Below are 15,795 nucleotides of genomic sequence, written 5' to 3'. Positions count from 1 at the left end.
TTCGAACCTGCGACCTCAGCGGTTGCGCGGTTCCAGACTGTAGCGCCTTGAACAGCTTTTCTTTTTTTTCTCCTCTCTCTCTCTCTCTCTCTCTCTCCCTCTCTCTCTCTCTCTCTCCCTGTCCGAACACTAAGACCATGCACAGACTGGCCGGTTCACCGTACCTCGACACAAAGTCGCCGGGTGGATTCGTGCCGGGGATCAGGCGCTCCGTCCCACTCCGTTTTTTTTTCTACTTAAACCTAACTAACCTAAGGCCATCACATACATCCATGGCCGAGGCAGGATTCGAACCTGCTACCGTAGCAGTCGCGCGGTTCCGGACTGAGCGCCTAGAACCGCTAGACCACCGCGGCAGGCACCGCTCGGCTACAGCGGCCGGAGGCTATAGTACAGGCAAAGATACAATTCATATTCGCAACTCTTCGTCTACTTAGAGAGTAGTGTCTGTGACGAAACTTAAACAGAAGAGTGTCATTTCTATTCTTTCAGAAGCACCAAATTATTCTTTTTTTTAAAAAAAAAAGGAGAGGAAATATAAAACATGGCAATATATCTGTTCTCCACGTATGGCACTTACAAAACAAATGAAATATTATAAACTATATCTTAGAAAAGAGGGCGCACTAGTTAAACCAGTTTAGTCCAGAAGCGGATGAAGCCAGTGCATTAGAATTTACTGATATATCCTCGAAACTTCATTGGAAGAGGAAATCAGAGGAGGAATATACACTTCTGGAAATGAACACATTGACACCGGTGTGTCAGACCCACCATACTTGCTCCGGACACTGCGAGAGGGCTGTACAAGCAATGATCACACGCACGGCACAGCGGACACACCAGGAACCGCGGTGTTGGCCGTCGAATGGCGCTAGCTGCGCAGCATTTGTGCACCGCCGCCGTCACTGTCAGTCAGTTTGCCGTGGCATACGGAGCTCCATCGCAGTCTTTAACACTGGTAGCATGCCGCGACAGCGTGGACGTGAACCCTATGTGCAGTTGACGGACTTTGAGCGAGGGCGTATAGTGGGCATGCGGGAGGCCGGGTGGACGTACCGCCGAATTGCTCAACACGTGGAGCGTGAGGTCTCCACAGTACATCGATGTTGTCGCCAGTGGTCGGTGGAAGGTGCACGTGCCCGTCGACCTGGGACCGGACCGCAGCGACGCACGGATGCACGCCAAGACCGTAGGATCCTACGCAGTGCCGTAGGGGACCGCACCGCCACAAATTAGGGATACTGTTGCTCCTGGGGTATCGGCGAGGACCATTCGCAACCGTCTCCATGAAGCTGGGCTACGGTCCCGCACACCGTTAGGCCGTCTTCCGCTCACGCCCCAACTTCGTGCAGCCCGCCTCCAGTGGTGTCGCGACAGGCGTGAATGGAGGGACGAATGGAGACGTGTCGTCTTCAGCGATGAGAGTCGCTTCTGCCTTGGTGCCAATGATGGTCGTATGCGTGTTTGGCGCCGTGCAGGTGAGTGCCACAATCAGGACTGCATACGACCGAGGCACACAGGGCCAACACCCGGCATCATGGTGTGGGGAGCGATCTCCTACACTGGCCGTACACCTCTGGTGATCGTCGAGGGGACACTGAATAGTGCACGGTACATCCAAACCGTCATCGAACCCATCGTTCTACCATTCCTAGACCGGCAAGGGAACTTGCTGTTCCAACAGGACAATAAACGTCCGCATGTATCCCGTGCCACCCAACGTGCTCTAGAAGGTGTAAGTCAACTACCCTGGCCAGCAAGATCAGCGGATCTGTCCCCCATTGAGCATGTTTGGGACTGGATGAAGCGTCGTCTCACGCGGTCTGCACGTCCAGCACGAACGCTGGTCCAACTGAGGCGCCAGGTGGAAATGACATGGCAAGCCGTTCCACATGACTACATCCAGCATCTCTACGATCGTCTCCATGGGAGAATAGCAGCCTGCATTGCTGCGAAAGGTGGATATACACTGTACTAGTGCCGACATTGTGCATGCTCTGTTGCCTGTGTCTATGTGCCTGTGGTTCTGTCAGTGTGATCATGTGATGTATCTGACCCCAGGAATGTGTCAATAAAGTTTCCCCTTCCTGGGACAATGAATTCACCGTGTTCTTATTTAAATTTCCAGGAGTGTATGTTGTGGGTTGTTTTGACCCAACCACATTTGCTTATATCAGACGATACTACGCATCCGCCGGCCGCGGTGGTCTCGCGGTTCTAGGCGCGCAGTCCGGAACCGTGCGACTGCTACGGTCGCAGGTTCGAATCCTGCCTCGGGCGTGGATGTGTGTGATGTCCTTAGGTTAGTTAGGTTTAAGTAGTTCTAAGTTCTAGGGGACTAATGACCACAGCAGTTGAGTCCCATAGTGCTCAGAGCCAATTGAACCAATTGATACTACGCATCCCCATTTTAGAACATTTGATATCGATGCTGTTATTTTTGTGTGCAATCTATTAAGGGACTTCCAGAAGCACTCCACAAACAGGGAGAGATGCTTATTATTACGAACTCGTTTACCACGAATTTGTATCTGGTACGCTTACTGTTCGCCAATTCCTTTTGACGCACGTTTCTCCAAATTTTTCTAGTAGAGTAACCGATCCGACAACTCCTCTCTTATTTAGTTTCACTTCGACTGTTGCTCAGTTGTGCAGCTCTACATCACAATGAGCATTTCATGACGTCAGTCCCGTGGATTTCGTATATCTGAAAGATCATTTAATCATTGTAGGAGTCTAACTTGTGACCGAAGTGAAAATTTGGAGACTGGCAGATGGCATGCATTATAAGAGGATGAGTCAAATGAAAACCTTAAATTTGTTATAACAAATAGAAATTTCGCGTCGTTATCCTCTAAGTTGGTAAGCATGCTACAGCGTGCAGAATGGCATGTAGGTGGTAGCATAGTACAGATGCACACATACCGTCGCAGTATCAGTATAAAGATGGCCGCCCCACATCAGACTAGCATCAGGGAAGAATAGCGTTCTGTTGTTCGGTTTTTGCGTAGTGAAAGTGTGAAGCCTATTAAAATTCATCGACGAATGAAGGTTCACTACGGTGATGCATGTTTGTCACAACAGCAAGTCTACGAATGGAGTAGGAAGTTCGAAAATGGTGTGACTTCACTGGAAGATGCTCCTCGTCCAGGTCAGGCACTACGAGCTGTGACTCCACAGAACATTGGAGCAGTTGAAGCCATAGTGAAGGAAAACCGCCGAATGACACTAAATGACATTTCAGCATGTTTACAGATTAGTCATGGATCAGCACACCACATTGACCAATATGATGTGCTCCAGTTTCATAAAGTGTCTGAAAGATGGGTGCCACGGCAGCTGACTCCTGCAATGAGAGAACCACGTGTTGATGCTTGTGAAGAACTACTTCCGCACTTTGAACGAGAAGGTGATGGCTTCCTTGCAAGAATCGTTACTGGGGACGAAACTGGGTTCACTTCCACCAACCGGAAACGAAGAGAGCGAGCAAGGAATGGCGCCATTCCTCATCACCAAGTGATTTCCATATGTTTGGACCACTCAAAGACGCAATGGGAGGAAAGAAGTTCCGTTCTGATGAAGAGGTGCGCCACGCGGTGCATGAGAGGTTGCGCGGACTACCAAAAGAATTTTTTCTAAAGGAATTTATACACTTTGTAAGCCCTGGAAGACTTGCATTGAGAATGGGGGAGATTATGTTGAAAAGTGATACAGCTTTTTACCACTTCTGCACAATAAATATTTAAGGTTTTCATTTGAATCACCTTCCTACTTGCTGGCTGCAGCGTGATCATATTCTTGACCAGGACTCTCCATGCTTTCTTTGAACGCAATTAAGGATAATACTAGACGATATGTTGTCCTAAAGGAGTTACAAAAATAGCTTCACTGCTGGATGATACCAAAATAGCAGGAAACTTTTGCCAGTCACAGGAATGCACCGAATCACATGGGATTTATTTTAATTACGACGTGACTTAGATGCGATTTTCGAAATGCTGCACGGAGTTAATTGAACATCTTTTCTTATTGTCGCTGTTAGTTACGTATAGGACTGCGAGAGTTGATTATGGAGATTTTACTCAGAGTGGAGTTAATTTCTGTTGTAGTGTATTCCGAACTTCAGCTTCCTGCGTTTCAGATTTTTGCTACAGTTAAAAGTAGTGTTAACGGATGACATGCCTTTACAATCAGAATGCGAAAATGGAGTTTTTCACTCCTATCGTTCATTGTAGGTTACGGAAACTGAAGAGAGACCGAAGCCTTGCTCATCATTGAAGGCTAAGGCGAAAAAAGTGGAAACAAGGTTACTTGCAAGCAATGAAATGAGAGGTTTGAAACGCTGAACTTGTACACGAGCCCGGCACACAGGCAGAAGCTTCTGCACTTCGGAGAGGGCTGTACGTAAAATTTCTAAACGAGCTGTCAGCTCATACGGGACTACGTAGCGAGCTTTCAGGTTCGTCTGCACGAGGAATCCTTACAAAATTCAGGACGTGAAGGAAATACAAAATATATTCCACTACAATAATTTGTAACTAAGGTTTTACGACAAATAAAATTTAGTATGGACAGAAGAGGCCTATTTTTACGTAGCGAACCTGTAAACGCAGACATCTGCCGCAACTATGCGACCGCGAACTGATACACGAATTTGAAAATTTCTTTATAAGTCCGTGGTTACACTTTGTTACGATCAGGTTACCTTCCATTCAGAAGGCTGTTGCACGCAGCGACTGTTATATTGACTTGTAAATAATAGATTTAAGCTATCAGTCGTCCTTTCGAAATTTTATTGGCAGATCTAGATTTCAGTTAGAAACTAGCCATTCTCAATGCACTAGCATTTTTTTATCAATGCATTTAATACCTGTTGGTCGGGCTTCATCCACAGTTCATTGAACTGTGGAACTGTGGATGAAGCCCGACCAACAGGTATTACATGCATTGATCAGAAATGATAGTGCACTGGGAATGGCTAGATTCTAGCTGAAATCTAAATCTGCCAATAACATTTCAAAAGGACGACTGATAGCTGAAATCTATTATTTACAACTTTGTTACGAGTTAATTGTGCCTTTCGTTGTTGGGCCGCAACAGTAGCGAACGGTACGGAAGGTCATTTCAAATTTTGGAAAGTAATTTTTAATAAATATCCCAAATAGCAAGACTATTGGAAAGATTGCATTTAGTACAGTTTCTATTTAATTTAGCTTGTCGGGCGTTATAGTGATATATGTACACCGACGAGCCAAAACATTATGACCACCTGTTTAATAGCGTGTTGTTCCACTTTTCATACACACGACATCAGGGATTCCGCTTAGCGTGGGTTGTAAAAGTCCTTAACAGGATTCAAGAAATAAGAAGCACCAGATGTCTACACACTGGTCAAGCAATTCCTGAAAATTATGAGATGTTGGGTTACGGGCACGCAGCTGGTGCCCGATGTGTGTTCCAATGAGTACAGGTCAGGCACATTTGTTGGCCAAGACATCGATGTGAGTTCACTATAAAGACCGTCAAACCACCGTAGCAGAATTCTAACCTTGGAATATGGACATTTATCCTGTTGGGAGATTTCATCGCCATAATGGGAGACTACAAGCATGAAGCGATGCAGGTGGTCCGCAATAATATTCACGTAGTACAGTGCTATATGATGCCTTCGATTACCACCACAGATTTTATGAAAGCCCAATTCAGTGCAGCCCATAGCGTAATCTGCCCTCACCAACCTGCACCTGTGTCCTAATGCATGATTCGTGCAGCCATTCGCCTGGATGACGGCGTGTATGGACCCAACCATCGACGTGATGTAACAGGAAATGCGAGTCATTTGACAGGCGACACGTTCTATTGACCCATAGTGAAAACTCAGTGATTGTGCGCCCACAGCAGCCATAGCCGACGATGTCGTTGGGTCAACACAGCGACACTTAGGGTCGTGTGATGTGCAGCTCCATGTTCAACAGTAGCCTTTGAATGGTGTGCTCTGCCGTTAGATCTGCCGCAGATCGCTGCCTATCCTGGATTACACAGCGGGAGAATCCTCAGACCTCGACGTTTTGTGACGAGACGTGGACGTCCAATACCAGACGGCCTACGCGTTTTCCACCATCCTTAAACCATTTTACATAGGTGCTCACGATAGTAGAACGCCAACAAGCGACCAGCTTCGCCATTTGAGAGATTCTCTTTACCATCCGCAGCCCCACAACAATGTGCCCTTTGTCGAAACCTCTTTTGTCAGTGGATTTCCGCCGCGCGGGATTAGCCGAGCGGTCTGGGGGCTGCAGTCATCGACTGTGCGGCTGGTCCTGGCGGAGGTTCGAGTCCTCCCTCGGCCACTGGTGTGTGTGTTTGTCCTTAGGATAATTTAGGTTAGGTAGTGTGTAAGCTTATGGGCTGATGGTCTTCGCAGTTAAGTCCCATAATAAGATTTCTCACACATTTGAACATTTTTCAGTGGATTTCCGCATTTGTGGACCGTGTCGACACTGTCTGCCCATTCGTCTCTCTTCCGCTTACATCCTTTCCGTACTGTGTCACGTGCCCGCAATACCACCAGGAGATATTCAACTTCGCGGTGTGTTGTGGCTTACAGGAGAGCCAACACAGGGTTTCTAAAGGAGGTCGAAATGCACGCGTTTTAGCTCACGCAGGCTGACGTGAGGTCTGGAACATGACAAGGGAATTAGAATTGAGAAAAACAGACGTAGCTGGTGGAATACTTAACTTTAATCCGTTAATGAAGAACGTCGCTCTTTATGGTACATGATTCACAATATCAATAGTACGGATACTGACGTCTTGCTAGGTCGTAGCAAATAACGTAGCTGAAGGCTATGTTAACTATCGTCTCGGCCAATGAGAGCGTACAAGTCAGTGAACCATTGCTAGCAAAGTCGGCTGTACAACTGGGGCGAGTGCTACGAAGTCTCTCTAGACTAGACCTGCCGTGTGGCGGCGCTCGGTCTGCGATCACTGATAGTGGCGACACGCGGGTCCGACGTATACTAACGGACCGCGGCCGATTTAAAGGCTACCACCTAGCAAGTGTGGTGTCTGGCGGTGACACCACACGGTGGGCAGTAGTCATAATGTTTTGGCTCATAAGTGTGTTACTTCACAAACCGTCCCTCTGGAGAGGCAAAGCGGTACAGCGAGCGGTTAAACTGCTACAAATTATTTTTTAATGTATAATGGTGTCACACAAGTATTCAGCAAAAATTAAAATCTTAAGTTTCGTAGTCGTAGTAGCAGTTATGGTAAATTATTTACAGGTCGTCAAACTGGCACTCTGAGAGTGAGTCAATTTCTTGCAATTCACCCGATGCTCCGTTTGGTAATCTCTCACTAATTGCGGCCTGTGTTTGTTTCCTTCATCTTCGTCACTAAAATTTGACTGAGAATCATCTCGTCACGCAGTTTGTTTGCAGGATGCAAAAGCATGCTTTTTCGTCTTACTTGCTAATGCGTCACATACTTGGCTACATTTTCCGTTAATTTCACATTCAGATTGTTGTACTTCTACCTCTGCTTTTTCTTTTGAGATCCGATCAACACTGCACATTTTTCTTCAGTAGATTGCTTTCGCCGCTCTTAGAGCGCTGTATGCCCATAGACTTGCGATCTGTAGCGTGTTTCTTCAGTGCGTGATTGAATGGCGTCTATGTAGTTTTGTTAAGCCCCATATTCCTCTTCAACAACACTGCTAACCTCGTCATCTGTATTACACTCAACAGTACTGCTTCAGTTCACACGAGATAAATTCTTCGTCTTCAAAGAACTTTCTGTCCGCATCTCGTGGTCGTGCGGTAGCGTTCTCGCTTCCCACGCCCGGGTTCCCGGGTTCGAGATCATTCGCCATCTATTGGCTGTGTTACGCATTGTAGTGTTACATGACCCTCTCAGAAGGATGTGAGTACCGGTGTCCCGGTGTTTTGTTGTGAGAACAGAGATGGAAGTTACTTGTGGTCGTTGTATTCAACCAAGCACATGCAATTCAACATCCTAATGCAGTGCAAGTTGCAAGGACTGTCTGACTCAAAAAGGACGGACTCTCGTTCGTGTTGTTGTGAATGCCAATGCCTCTCCACGTGTCATCCGTTGGTTGTGGACAGGCTATAGGGAGACAAGTCAGCACACAAGTCGAGTTGAACAAGAATACGTGAAGACCGATATCTGGCCATCTCTACTGTGCAGCTTAGTGCAGATACCGACAAGACAATGTAAAACTATCTCAGAAGAGCCACTGTAACCGCTGCTTCCGATCAGACTGTAATGAATAGGTTACGAGAAAGGACATTATGACCCATCCTATTCAAGTAGCCCGCTTAACACGGCTATATCTTGCAGCTCGCCTTCAGTTCTGCCGTTCCCATTTCAATTGGCATCTTCGTCGCTGTCGAAACGTGTTATTCACAAAAAACAACTCCAGATATCCTCTGACACAAGGTGATGGCAGTCTTGTGCTGAGACCCTCAGAGAGCGGTCTCTACCAATTGTTGTCCAGGAAATCGACAGATTTCTGAAGTTCTAGTTCTATGATGTTATGGGGAGTCTTCAGTGTTGACAGCCATACGGATCTTATCGTTGTCCATGGTCGTCTACTACCAAACAGTGCATCAGACAGATCCTATAGTACCATGTGGCGGCTGCTTCATACGGTGGAGGCCCTGAATCCCTCCTAATGTCAAGGCCTGTGTGCGACGTCGGCAGGGACCTCCTCCGAAGCCTGGACATTGAAGTAATGGAATGGCCGGCGGTGAGTCCCGTCCTAAACTCCATCGTGCTTATGTGGGACACACATGACAGACTTGTTCGTGGTCGCCATCTTCCACCACAGAATCTCCAAGAACTGTCATGAGCTCTCATTGAAGTATAGTAACGGATACTACAGGTTGATCCCCATGCACTTATACGAAGCAGGCCACTCAAGTGTCGGCAGTGATAAACGCTGAGCCGGCCGCTGTCGCCGAGCGGTTCTAGGCGCTTCAGTCTGGAACCACGCAGCCGCTACGGTCGCAGGTTCGAATCTTGCCTCGGGCATGGAAGTGTGTGATATCCTTAGGTTAGTTAGGTTTAAGTAGTTCTAAGTTCTAAGGGACTGATGAGCTCAGATATTAAGTCCCATAGTGTTCAGAGTCATCTGAACCATTTTTTTAATATACGCTGACAGAGATCATATGTTACTGTTGTTGTTGTTGTGGTCTTCAGTCCTGAGACTGGTTGGATGCAGCTCTCCATGCTACTCTATCTAATGCAAGCTTCTTCATCTCCCAGTATCTACTGCAACCTACATCCATCTGAATCTGCTTAGTGTAGTCATCTCTTGGTCTCCCTCTACGATTTTTACCCTCCACGCTGCCCTCCAATACTAAATTGGTGATCCCTTGATGCCTCCGAACATGTCCTACCAACCGATCCCTTCTTCTGGTCAAGTTATGCCTCTTCTCCCCAATACTATTCAATACTTCCTCATTAGTTATGTTATCTACCCATCTAATCTTCAGCATTCTTCTGTAGCACCATATTTCGAAAGCTTCTATTCTCTTCTTGTCCAAACTATTTATCGTCCATGTTTCACTTCCATACATGGCTACACTCCATACAAATACTTTCAGAAATGACTTCCTGACACTTAAATCTATACTCGATGTTAACAAATTTCTCTTCTTCAGAAACGCTTTCCTTGCCATTGCAAGTCTACATTTTATATCCTCTTTACTTCGACCACCATCAGTTATTTTGCTCCCCAAATAGCAAAACTCCTGTACTACTGTAAGTGTCTCATTTCCTAATCTAATTCCCTCAGCATCACCTGACTTTTACTGAAGCTTCCAAATTCCAATGAAAATCATCTAGGATGACTGAATGAACGATTCACGTTGTTTTCGATACCTGTCGGACATTTCATTTCGCTTTATGTAAAAGATCGAGGCTATAATTTTTTGTTGTGTACTTAATTTGTGGAAGGCAGAGATATAGTTTGGTGACATACCCAATCATGAATTATTGTTTAGTGGAGTATGGCAGACGCCCAAAGTCATGTTCCCATAACTCTTTTGAGCAGTGTGGTTTCCCATTCCGGCCTCCAGGTGAGGACTACTCAGAAGGACGTGTTCATCAGGAAAAAGCTAAATCGCATTCTACGGATTGGAGCGAGAAATGTTGGATTCTCTAAGAGGGCAGATATATTGGAAAATTTAGAAAGGGGAAACAGTTAGGTTAAAGTTAGTTGTAGTGGGAATCAGTGAAGCTTCATGGTAGGAGAAACAGGACTTCTGGTCTGATGAGTAAATACAGATTCAGACAGGGGTAATGCAGGAGTAGCTCTAATAAAGGATAAGAAAATAGGAATGCGGGTAAGGAACGGTGAGCAGCACAATGAACGTCATCATATCCAAGATACAAAGGAAGCCAACACACACCGCAGTAGTACAAGATTATATAACAACTAGCGCCTCATTTAATGAAGCGACTGAAAGAATGTCTGATGAGATAAAAGAAATTATTCAGATAGTCAAGGAGAGGAAAATGTAATTGTGATGGTGAACTGGAATTGGATAGCAGGAAGAGAGAGAGAAGGAAAAGTAGTAGGACTATAAGGACCGGAGAAAAACAACATAAGAGGAAGCCGTCTGGTAAAATTTTGCAAAGTGCATAATTTAATCGTCGCCAGCATTTGGTTAAGAATCATGAAAAAAGATTGTATACGTGGTTCAGACCTGGAGACAACGGACGGTTTCAGATTGGTTGTATGAAGGTAAGAGAGAGAGAGAGATTTTGGATCAAGATTTTAAGCTGTAAGGTATTTCCAGGGGCAGATATGGACCCTGACCTCAATTTATTGGTTAAGAACTGTAGATTAAAACTGAATAAATTTCAAAAGGTAGAAAATTAAGGAGGTAGGAACTGAATAAGATAAAAGAACCACAAGTTGTTGAGAGTTTCATAGGGAGCATTATGCACCGATTCATTGAAACAGGGAAAATGAAATCAGAAGAAGAAAAATGGGTAACTTTGAGAGATGAAATAATGAAAGACAAGGTCTAGTAGAAATCCTTGGATATCACACGAGATACTGAATTTTATTGATGAAGAATGATATATAAGCATGCAGCCGAAAGGGAATACAAACGTCTAAGAAATGAGATTGACAGGAAGTGCAAAATGGCTGAGCAGGAATGGCTTGTGGACAAATATAAGGATTGAGAAGCATATTTCACTAGGGGAAAGTTAGATGAAGCCTAGAGAAGTAGCTGTATGAATATGAAGAATTCAGATAGAAAACCAGTACTAACCAAAGAAGGGAAAGCCGGTGTGGCGCTAGTCTGGAACCGCGCGACTTCTACGGTCGAAGGTTCGAATGCTGCCACGGGCATGGATGTGTGTGACATCCTTAGGTTCGTTAGTTTTAAGTAGTTCTAAGTTCAAGGGGACTGATGACCTCAGCAGTTAAGTCCCATAGTGCTCAGAGCCATTTGAACCATGTTTCTAACCTGCGACAGTGGAGAATTATTATGAAGGTGGTTCGATGAACCCTCTGCCAGGCACTTAACTGTGATTTGCAGAATATCCATGTAGATGTAGACATACATGTAGAAAGAAGGCTCATAGAGTATACGACATTCCCTCAGAAATTAGGAAGTGAGACTCTAAAATTTATCAGGTGACTTTTGCTATCTGGGCGGTAAAATAACTGATGATGGCAGAAATAGAGACGATATAAAATATGTAGAGTGGCAATGGCAAGAAAAGGGTTTCTGGAGAAGAGAAATTTGTTAATGTGGAGTATAGAATCAAGTGTTAGGAAGTCTCTTTCGAAGATATTGGTCTGGTGTGTAACCTTGTATCGAAGTTAAACGTGGACGATGAACAGTGTAGACAAGAAGAGAATAGAAGCTTTTGAAAAGTGCTGCTACAGAAAAATACTGAACGTAAGCTGGATAGTTGAGGATGATGATTTATGGCTCTTATGGCTCTGAGCACTATGGGACTTAACTTCTGTGGTCATCAGTCCCCTAGAACTTAGAACTACTTAAACCTAACTAACCTAAGGACATCAGACACATCCATACCCGAGGCAGGATTCGAACCTGCGACCGTAGCGGCTGCGCGGTTCCAGACCGTAGCGCCTAGAACCTCTCGGCCACCTCGACCGGTGATGATTTATGGCTGAGGGCACTAAACAGCAAGGTCATCAGCGCCAGTAGATAGATCATTCAACTTGTGAGGAGCTAGTCGGTAGAATGGGAAAGAAAACAAATTTGTGGCATAACTTGACTAAAAGAAGGGGTCGGTTCATAGGCCATATTCTGAGACATAAAGAAATCACCAATTCAGTATTGAAGGGAAGTGTAGGAGAACACAGTAACCGGGTCCAAGTGAACGCAGGTTGCAGCAGTTATTCGGAGGTGAAGAGGCTTGTACAGGATAGAGTAGCATGGAGAACTGCATCAAACCAGTCTTCTGACTGTAGACAACAACAAAAACAACAACAACAACAGTGTATAACGTGAGACAAAAAACCGTGAAGATCTGCCTCGTACTGGTCGCCGGCTCAACACCGCCAGCTGATGACCGCTACCAACAAGTATCATATGTACCGCGAGGAAAACGCAACAGATGCAGGTTCATCCATTATGGACTACTTTCCGAGGTCAAGAAGGGCAGCAGTCAAAAAGTTTTCATTTCATCCATTACACATTTTGACGGTTAAACCATCATTATCACGTAGAAGGTATCTTCTACACAGCTCTTTTTAGTTACAAGCATCGGCAATTTCTCGCAGTTGCATGTGACGTGTCCATTAGATTATATTGTGAAGTGAGGACAGTTGGCTAGAAAATAGAGCGATTTCTCAGGGAGAGGTGAGCACTATACTCCGTTCATAATAAGAATAAACCTGGCGTAAACATTACACCATGTATTCTTCCGCGTTTGCTTGAATATCATTGGATTTCGTTTCACGTGGAGCGGAAGCCAAGCTGTGAGCAGTAGAGTCAAGTACGAACATAAGGACACTTTTATGCTGTGTCACACACACACAGACTGAGCGATAACGCGGGACAACGGCTTTAGCGGCGCATTAAACTTTGATGACACTGGCCAGCCAACGTTCTAACTAACCTGCAATGGTTTGAGCAGTTTCAGTTTAGAGGTGAAAAGAGACGAGCAAAGAAACAATATAGCTTCGAATGCCATTTAATTTTTAAAAAGAATGAAATAATATTCGACAAAACTCCAGCACTACCACGCGTTTCTTAGCTGACCAGACGGAAAGCATGAAATGCACTCATTCTCACCTTACATAATATTCTAATTACAAATAAGAGTGATGAAAATTCCTAACTTATACAAAACGTAATTTTTCTACGCGAGCTACGTGTGATGCAAACGTGCACTGCAGGGATTTCAAAAATGGCTCTGAGCACTATGGGACCTGACATCTGAGGTCATCAGTCCCCTAGGACTTAGAACTACTTAAACCTAACTAACCTAAGGACATCACACACGTCTATGCCCGAGGCATGATTCGAACCTGCGACCGTAAAAGTCGCGCGGTTTCAGACTGAAGCTCCTAGAACCGCTCGGCCACGAAGGCCGGCGCAGGGATTAATTACTGTCAGTCGTCAGGTAATCTCTCAGCTCCTTTTTTACACGAATTTGAGAAATACGTCATTTCTGGAACTGCCATCTGCTACGTTGATAACGAGTTAGTCAACAACAGAATCCACGAAGCCAACTAGGCGCCGCATTTTCTCCTTTTATGACGTGCCATTCTGTATCCCGCCAGCAATCGGCAGTGACATGTGAAAAAGCTGCATGTGTTAGTTTCAGTATGTCTGGCAGCTTAACAGTCTTGTTCTTTCTCGGGCCAAATCCTTAACTTGGCTCTGGTAGGTTCATATTGTAATGGTACAGTGGCAAACGTAAAAATGCAGCATTTGTATGGTATGCTCGATTCTGTGCAAATTATTATTTTCCATGTTTCAACGACACTTACATGCATCGGTGGTATAAAACAATTGACGTAGTCCAAAAAGGGTACTTGGTTTTTCATTTTTGCATTGAAAATTAAGTTATGTTTTCTTAATTTAAGCAACATTTATTAACCGTCTTCCATAAAATATCGATAATGAAGAATTTGTATTTGAAATGAAAACAGGAATTTCCCGTGCAATATGTAGCCTAATTATAAACAATAAGACGTGCATTATTCATAATAATGATGACGAATTTTACAATTAAGAGCTGCAGGTATTTCAAATTCGACGAGAAAAAAAGGCTCATACAAAACCTGAACCTGCAAACCATAAATTCCACTACGTTTCCAATATGCTTCGCTTCCGACACCGCTATACGTACCTGATGAGTTTAAGTCTCAATTTGATGTAATATGGGCCCTCGAAAAACTTCAAAGCCGATTATCTCCGTAAATTCATGAAAAACGTTAAGAAAAACCTATTTATCGGCACTTCTTAACTGTGTTCCACACTCATGTTTCACTAAGGAACAGTAAGCAGTCTCAGCCATTTTCATACAGCCTATGAACAGCGCGACAATCAGAGCACAAGAGTGCAGAGGCTGTGACTGTGCACTATTTTTCAAATAAAAGCTACTTAGCTAACACGGGATTAAGTAATACGTTGATGGCTGTTAATATATTTGAATATCATAATCTGAAACTTCCTGGCAGATTAAAACTGTGTGCCGGACCGAGACTCGAACTCGGGACCTTTGCCTTTGGGGGCAAACATCCCCTAGGCTGTGGCTAAGACATGTCTCCGCAATATTCTCTCTTTCAGGAGTGCTAGTTCTGCAAGGTTCACAGGAGAGCTTCTCTAAAGTTTGGAAGGTAGGAGAAGAGGTACTGGGAGAAGTAAAAGTTGTGAAGACGGGGCGTGAGTCGTGCTTGGGTAGGTCAGTCGGTAGAGCACTTGCCCGCGAAAGGCAAAGGTCCTAAGTTCGAGTCTCGGTCCGGCTCACAGTTTTAATCTGCCAGGAAATTTCATATCAGCGCACACTCCGCTGCGGTGTGAAAATCTCATTCTGGATCTTAAAGTTCCATTCAACGTAACTTTGTAATAACATGTCTATTACTCAAGTACGACCTCGTTCCAAGAGCATAACACCAGTTTGTGTGCTACAACTTGTGACCAATCATCGTGTTTATGTTTCTATACATCAGGTTTATTCTTATGATGGTGTATGGAGATGCTTTCTGGTTCAAAACATTAAAAGCGCCATTATATTATTTATATATGATATGTCAAGAGTGGATACTGTATCGTCTACTACATTACATAACGAAATAAAACTAAACATCCTACTCATGATGAAATGAGGATGGTTCAGATTTTTAGGCAAGCAAATGAGAAGTTGCAGTGCACGAAATGGAAACCAAATATCATCACTATGGTTTTATTGCCAACTTACAGTGTGTGTGTGTGTGTGTAGTAACTGATGTTGAGAAATGAACAGTGTAGCACCAGCTTATTACTTTATGCAGTGTAGTGTGTAACACGTGCGGTGACTGGTGTTGAGAAGTGAATGAACAATGTAGCAATAGCTCTCTACATGAAATAACTTCTTTACAAGAACGTACGAACAAGACCGTATTGTACACTAAGGATAAACTGAACGAGATTTCGCTGTTTTAAATTGACTGGCCTTGTACTGTGGAGGACAGAGCCTCGTAGCTCCTTCTGTTCATACTGAGTTTCGTTTCTCGTGGATTCCCCAAATGTCTGGATAGTTCCTACTAGATGGCAGATTACATGT

General features: G+C 44.5%; 1 protein-coding gene across 1 annotated transcript in view; it reads right to left on the bottom strand.

The window, feature by feature from the left end:
• Positions 1-15,795, bottom strand: part of LOC126297843 (probable glutamate receptor) — a 253,100-nt gene that overhangs the window by 840 nt on the left and 236,465 nt on the right. The window lies entirely within an intron of this gene.

Source organism: Schistocerca gregaria, chromosome X (assembly GCF_023897955.1).
Source record: "Schistocerca gregaria isolate iqSchGreg1 chromosome X, iqSchGreg1.2, whole genome shotgun sequence".
Lineage (NCBI taxonomy): Eukaryota > Metazoa > Arthropoda > Insecta > Orthoptera > Acrididae > Schistocerca > Schistocerca gregaria.
The sequence above is the reverse complement of the archived record's forward strand: the minus strand, read 5'-3'. Positions and strand labels throughout refer to the sequence as shown.